The sequence below is a fragment of the Meriones unguiculatus genome, chromosome 1 (genome assembly GCF_030254825.1).
Source record: "Meriones unguiculatus strain TT.TT164.6M chromosome 1, Bangor_MerUng_6.1, whole genome shotgun sequence".
Classification (NCBI taxonomy): Eukaryota; Metazoa; Chordata; class Mammalia; order Rodentia; family Muridae; genus Meriones; species Meriones unguiculatus.
In genome coordinates, this window is record NC_083349.1 from 188859826 (window position 1) to 188865595 (window position 5770).

A 5770-nucleotide genomic window follows, 5' to 3' on the forward strand; every position below is an offset into this window, starting at 1 on the left:
CTCTTTTCCACAGCTCTTGCTTCTGGTGCAAGCCCCATTCACCAAACTCAGCCTGGGCGGTTGGTTACACTCAACGCACGCGTGGATTTTAATCCTCCCTTTCAGTAGCTGCGTAGGAGCAAAGGCAACTGCCACAGGCATTAGGCTGTGAACAGCACAGGAGCCCTGAGCCCTCAAGGAGATGCACCAAGACAGCCCGAGGCCCCTCTAAAGTCCACTCCTTCCTGGAGCATCACCTAGAGCGCGGCTGATCTGGGCGTGTTGGGGAGCATGGTGGGAAGGGATGAGGCTCCCCAAGACAGGCTTTAGGCCTAAGACTCTATCTACTCCAGGCCTCGTTACTTTTCTCGTAGGAGGTGAGGGTTTGGGAACCAGAATTGAAATTCTCAGCCTCACCTCAACCCGTGGTTCCCTAGGGGCGCGCAAACCCAGCCTTCCCCTTTAAAGGTGCCTTTTCCCTAGAAGTCCACCGGGACCTCCAACACCCAGGTCCCAAGCTCCGAGCTCCAAGCCACCTGGGCCACAGTCGTTCTCCTCAAAGCCCAGCAAATCCCCCATCCGCTCAACACCCCCACCCCATCCCCATCCCCATCCCCAACTGCCTCTGTCCTTAGCCTGGGCCTGAGCCCGGAAGACGAGGAACAGCGCCATCTGCTGGTCCCATGGATGTCGCCGTGCTGGTTGTGGAGCGGGGAGAGGCCCGTCACACCACAGAGCGGAAGCCCTTGCCCGGCCAGAGCTTCACCCGACAAGGGCAACCGTAGCTATACCCCGCTCCTCTCCGTTGTTGTGATCAGAGCGGGGGAAATCTGGACCCTGTTCGGCGAGGCTTGGTCCGGTAGGGGAATGGTGGGGGTAACACAGCCGGACAGCGCTCAACTGAAACCCAGGAGACACGGACTGGAGCTCTAGGAAGGGCCTAACAGAGTACAGCGACTGTGGGAACAAGGAACGGGTTTTGGGAAAGAAGAGATGGTTTGGAACGAGGCTCGTGTGGACGAGCTAACGTTGCTCTCCAGCGACTTTCTGAGACGTTTTACGGCTTCTTTGAAACCGCCCACAGTGAGAGTGGTTTCAGCACCAGAAATTGTAGAAAGCAGTGCTTTGTTTGGTCTTGTGTTTTTAGAACAGTTTGCAAGGATACACCTACCAATATCCCACAATTCTTTGGCTAACAAAATAAAATCATCCCACAAAAGAGAGAGAATCTGGTGTTCCTGGCCTAAAATGGGGGATTAGAGAAAGTCTGCAGACATGACATGGCTTTGACCATGTTTCAAAATTTTTAGCATAGCCTGGTCTACAGAGCAAGTTCAAGAACAGCCAGGGCTACAACCAAGAAACCCTGTCTTGAAAAAAACAAAAATAAGATTAGGCGGGCGCTTCGTTGCACGCCTGTGATCCCAGCACTCAGGGAGGCAGAGGCAGGCGGAGCTCTGTGACTTTGAGGCCAGCCTGGTCTACAGATCGAGTCCAGGACAGCCTAAGGCTACACAGAAAAACTCTGTCTCGAAAAAACCAAAACCAAAAAGAACAAAACAAAACCCTCCCCAATACCAAAATAACAACAACAAATAAATAAATAAATAAAACTAATTTTATTTAATATAAAAATTTGAACCCAATTTGTGCTAGATTAAAAGGCCCAAGTATTAAAATTTGTTCATGGCCGTGTGTTAAGGAGAACCAAAGCCCGTGGCCGCCTTTATGGTGACCCTGACAATGGCTTTGACGGTCCTGAAGCTCACATTGCCACTGAATTCCCTATAGGGATTTTTTTCCCCGTAGAAGGAAAACATTTCCCTAGAAGTTCATCTTCCTCACAAATTATGTCCCATGCAAGCGCACTGAGGGAAGCATAGAAGTGGGCAGGTCTGAATACCCTTCATTTTTCGTTGTTACACTCTGCCTGCGCGATGTTCAGCAGCCAAGGAAATGAAACACACATCAGCTGTGCAGTCTGCCTATTTAAGGCCCTCTGTGATGCCCTCGGTTTTTGCTTAAAACCTGTGTTACACTAAGGAATTTAAACGGCGTTAGAATGAGGCCTCGTGTCACTTACTCTCAGGCCTTCCGGCAAGGCCTATCACCTACATGCGATCCCTCTGAGTTCCTTTCTCAAACCGTTCGCCTCTGCGGTCCCGAGAATGAAAGAGGGGTGAGGGGCTTCTAGCAGAACTAACCATCACCACAGACTAAGGCTTAAACGTCTGCGGGAGAAGAATGGTCAGGCTGGGGGCGGGGCCTGAGAAGACGGTTGAGGTGGAAGGAGCTATTGAGTCATTTCCCACTGCGTCCTCCTGGTCACTAAGGAAACAAGCGAGGGGAGCGAGGCTGGCAAGTCAAGGGAAGTATCCCCTCCCCGGCTCCTTTCTGCTGTGACGGCTGATCTGAGCTTGGCCGGTTGCACAACCCTAAACACCCACGCGTCCATCTTGGCATAGACAGATGCTCTGTTCCCCAAACCCCTCTCCCGGAGCAACTGCTCTGGTCTGATGGGAAAGCTTTCCTCTGCCTCACCCATCCCTAAATCAGCGTTGGAGAGAGAGATTGCGAACCCGGCCCGCACCTCCGGATTCCTCCCCACACGCTGTCAAACGCGGTACCTGGCGCTAGCTTTTCTCCCTGACTATCCAGAGGTGGAGGGAGCCTTGTAAAGGGTACAAGAGCAGGGTGTCTGTTGTTTTCTGTCTTGACCCTCACTATAAAGGTATAGGGAAAAAGCAAAATAATGAAGACATATTTGTTGAAAAAAATAAAATCCAGTGAAGAGAATGAGAGTATGGGTTCTGAGTGGAAGGAAAACACGTGACGAGGTATTGGCTTGGAGTTGCCTTGCAGGCCTACCTACCTGTGAATCACATGACGGGTATTGGTTTGAGATTGGCTCCTCCGACTTGGCAGTTCGCGCCTGGGTGTGGTGACGGCATGACTTGGCGGTGGTGTGCTTGTGCTCCCTGCGTCTTAGAACTGAGAAGTATTTCCACATGGCTAGTTTGAATGAAGCCTCACAGCAGGCGACCTCGTCCCCCTGCGCAAAGAACTGAACGTTTCCTTTACCCTCTCTTTGATTCCTCCTCCTCTAACAACGTTTCCACGTGTTTTAGTGCCTCATATTTAAAAAAGAGAAGCCGCCTGGATCCAGCCCCGTCCTCCAGCTACTGCGTCCCTGCTTCCACACAGCATTCCAGAGCCCTTCCCTATTCCACGTATTCCTCAACGACCTCCGGCTTTGCCTTCCACAACGCTGCCTGTGACCTCAGCATTTAGGCCACCGACGCTCTGGGGTTTAGGAGCGTCTTGGGCTTCATGATGAAATTCTGTGTCTCTCTCAAAAGCAAGAGAGAGATGTGGGAGGGAGAGAGAGAGAGAGAGAGGAGTCGCTACTGACTTTACTCATGCTCATTGGCCTGACCTGCCATTTAGTACATTAAGAGCATTCAGTACAACTGAGCACGCTGAGCTCTTCGGTTTTTGGGTTTTTTCCTTTACTGAAGGGCCAGTGTACCCCAGGATCCTCTCTGCGTCGCTTTGCTATTCGCGTTGGAATGGTAATGTATACACAACACCTTTAATCTGCATTATTAACGCTTCACCGCACTATCCTTAAGTCTGAAGTCAACCAGCAGGATGAGAAATACCGATTTAAAACCCTTGACAGCTTTCACGATGCAAAGGCTCCTGTGGTCAGTCTCAGCCTCAGGGATTGCGAGGAGATGGGCCACGTTAGCCATAGTCTCTCCTTTACCGTTGCTGTGACTCTCCTGGAAGTGCTGGGAACTGAACTGTGGGTGCCAGGAAATCGTACTGCCCCTGAGCTGCAGCCCCAACCCTTCCTCTTCCTTCCATGCAGGCACAGCGAACAGCTCAAGAGCAGCAATTAATCGTTGGAGACATTAACTTTACATTTATTTGCGTGTCTCTGTGCAAGCACACGTGTGCCATGGCATCCTCCCTTCCAGCCTCATGCAGATTTTCCTTCCGTCTTCAGGTTCATGTCATCCGGTTGGTGGCAAGTCCCTTTACCCTCCGAACCATCAATCCTGCCCTTTGAAGACAGCACTGGCTTTCAGTGTGGGCTGTGGGCTGTGAAGGAGGACTTACACTAAGCACTGTGCCATGCACAGGGCACTCCCTGCCGCCACTCACAGGAAAATGGTGCAGCCTGAAGTATCAGGAGCGCCAGTGCTGAGGAGGACCGCAGTAGACATAAGCCAGCTCAGACATACGTAAATAGCAGAGAGCATAACCAAGGCTGTTGTGTTCTGAGGACTGATTTGGAAGTGTGATCTATTCTGACTGTCTTGATGCCTGGCTAAGCAACAGTGATGGCTTGGGGCTTTGTATGTGTCTGTTGTACCTTTTCAGAGTGATACTTTAAAAGCACAAATCAGATCATGTAAAATTGTTAGAAAAGAGGGAAACTAATATATATATATTATATATATATATATATATTTTTTACAAGTCCTCTGATTATATGTAGTACATGCTGTATGCTACAGCAAGGTAAAATGTCTGGGAAAGTCTCTACTCAATTGTGTGTGTGTGTGTGTGTGTGTGTTTGAGAGAGAGAATGAATGTGATATGTGGACACAAGTGCAGGTGCCCACGTAAGTCAGAGGCTCCGGATCCCCTGGATTGGAATTACAAGCAGCTGGGGGCCACCTGCTGAGGGTTGGTGAGGAGTGAACCCGGTCCTCTCAAAGGGCAGCAATGCTCTTGACCGCTGAGCCATCTCTCCAGTCCCTTCTTTTTTTGTTGAGACAGGCTTGGTGAAACCTGGAGCTCAACATTTTTTCTAGACCAGCTCACCAGTGAGTCCCCTGGGATCCTCCTGTCCCTGCCCGACTGTGCCCCTGAGGGCTGGGGTCACAGATGGCCATGGCTTCCTGCTCTCTATGGAGGCTGGGCATCTTCATGCTTGCAAAACAAGAAGCTGCCCAAACCCTTCCCCCTCGGGTCCCATTTTATCTCCTATGCTGACGTAGGAATGGAGTCTGAACAACCTCAGAAAGGCACAACTTGACATCCACTTCCGTCTTAGTGCGCATTTTGTGGAAGCTTTGGGAAGGAGCAGGAGCTAGAGTTTCTCTCTGGTTTCTGTACTACTCTTAATAGTTCAAGTAAAATTGTGAAGTACCCGTAGTGATTTTGCTTCACTCCTTAATAGTTCCAGCGTCATCTTTTTAAAAATGTAAAGTGTGGTATATAAAGGAGGCACCATAGTTGTAATCAACTCGCAGTTCTAGGTTAGGGCTTAGGCAAGCTTGTGGCTACAGCTGTTTCTTTACACATGTTGATAAAGGAAAGGTCACAGACTTGAAAGCCCTAAACAGACTCAACTCTGACCAGTTATTTACTATTTGACCTTAAATCTTAAAGTTCAGTCTGGCACAAGCACATTTAAAATCTATACTGGGAGCAGAGAGGTGGCTCGTGGTTAAAAGTCAGTGCTCTATCAGAGGACCAGAGTTCAGATCCCAGCACCAACATCAGGCAGCTCTCAAGAGACTGTGATTCCAGTAGCTGGGGGCACTTCATAATTCACATACGCGCGCACACGCACACAGATCTTTTGAAAAATCTCCCATGCAAAATACTTGTTGAAAAACAGTGTAACCCATTAGGGATCTCACTTAAATACCCAGTCTCATTTCATCTCCTTTAGACAATTTACTGTCCATTGAGTCCCAGAGACAGCTTCACAGTGAAACATAAAATTATTTCAAGGTTCCCACTTTGCTTATTTTTCTTTTAGAACTTCCAA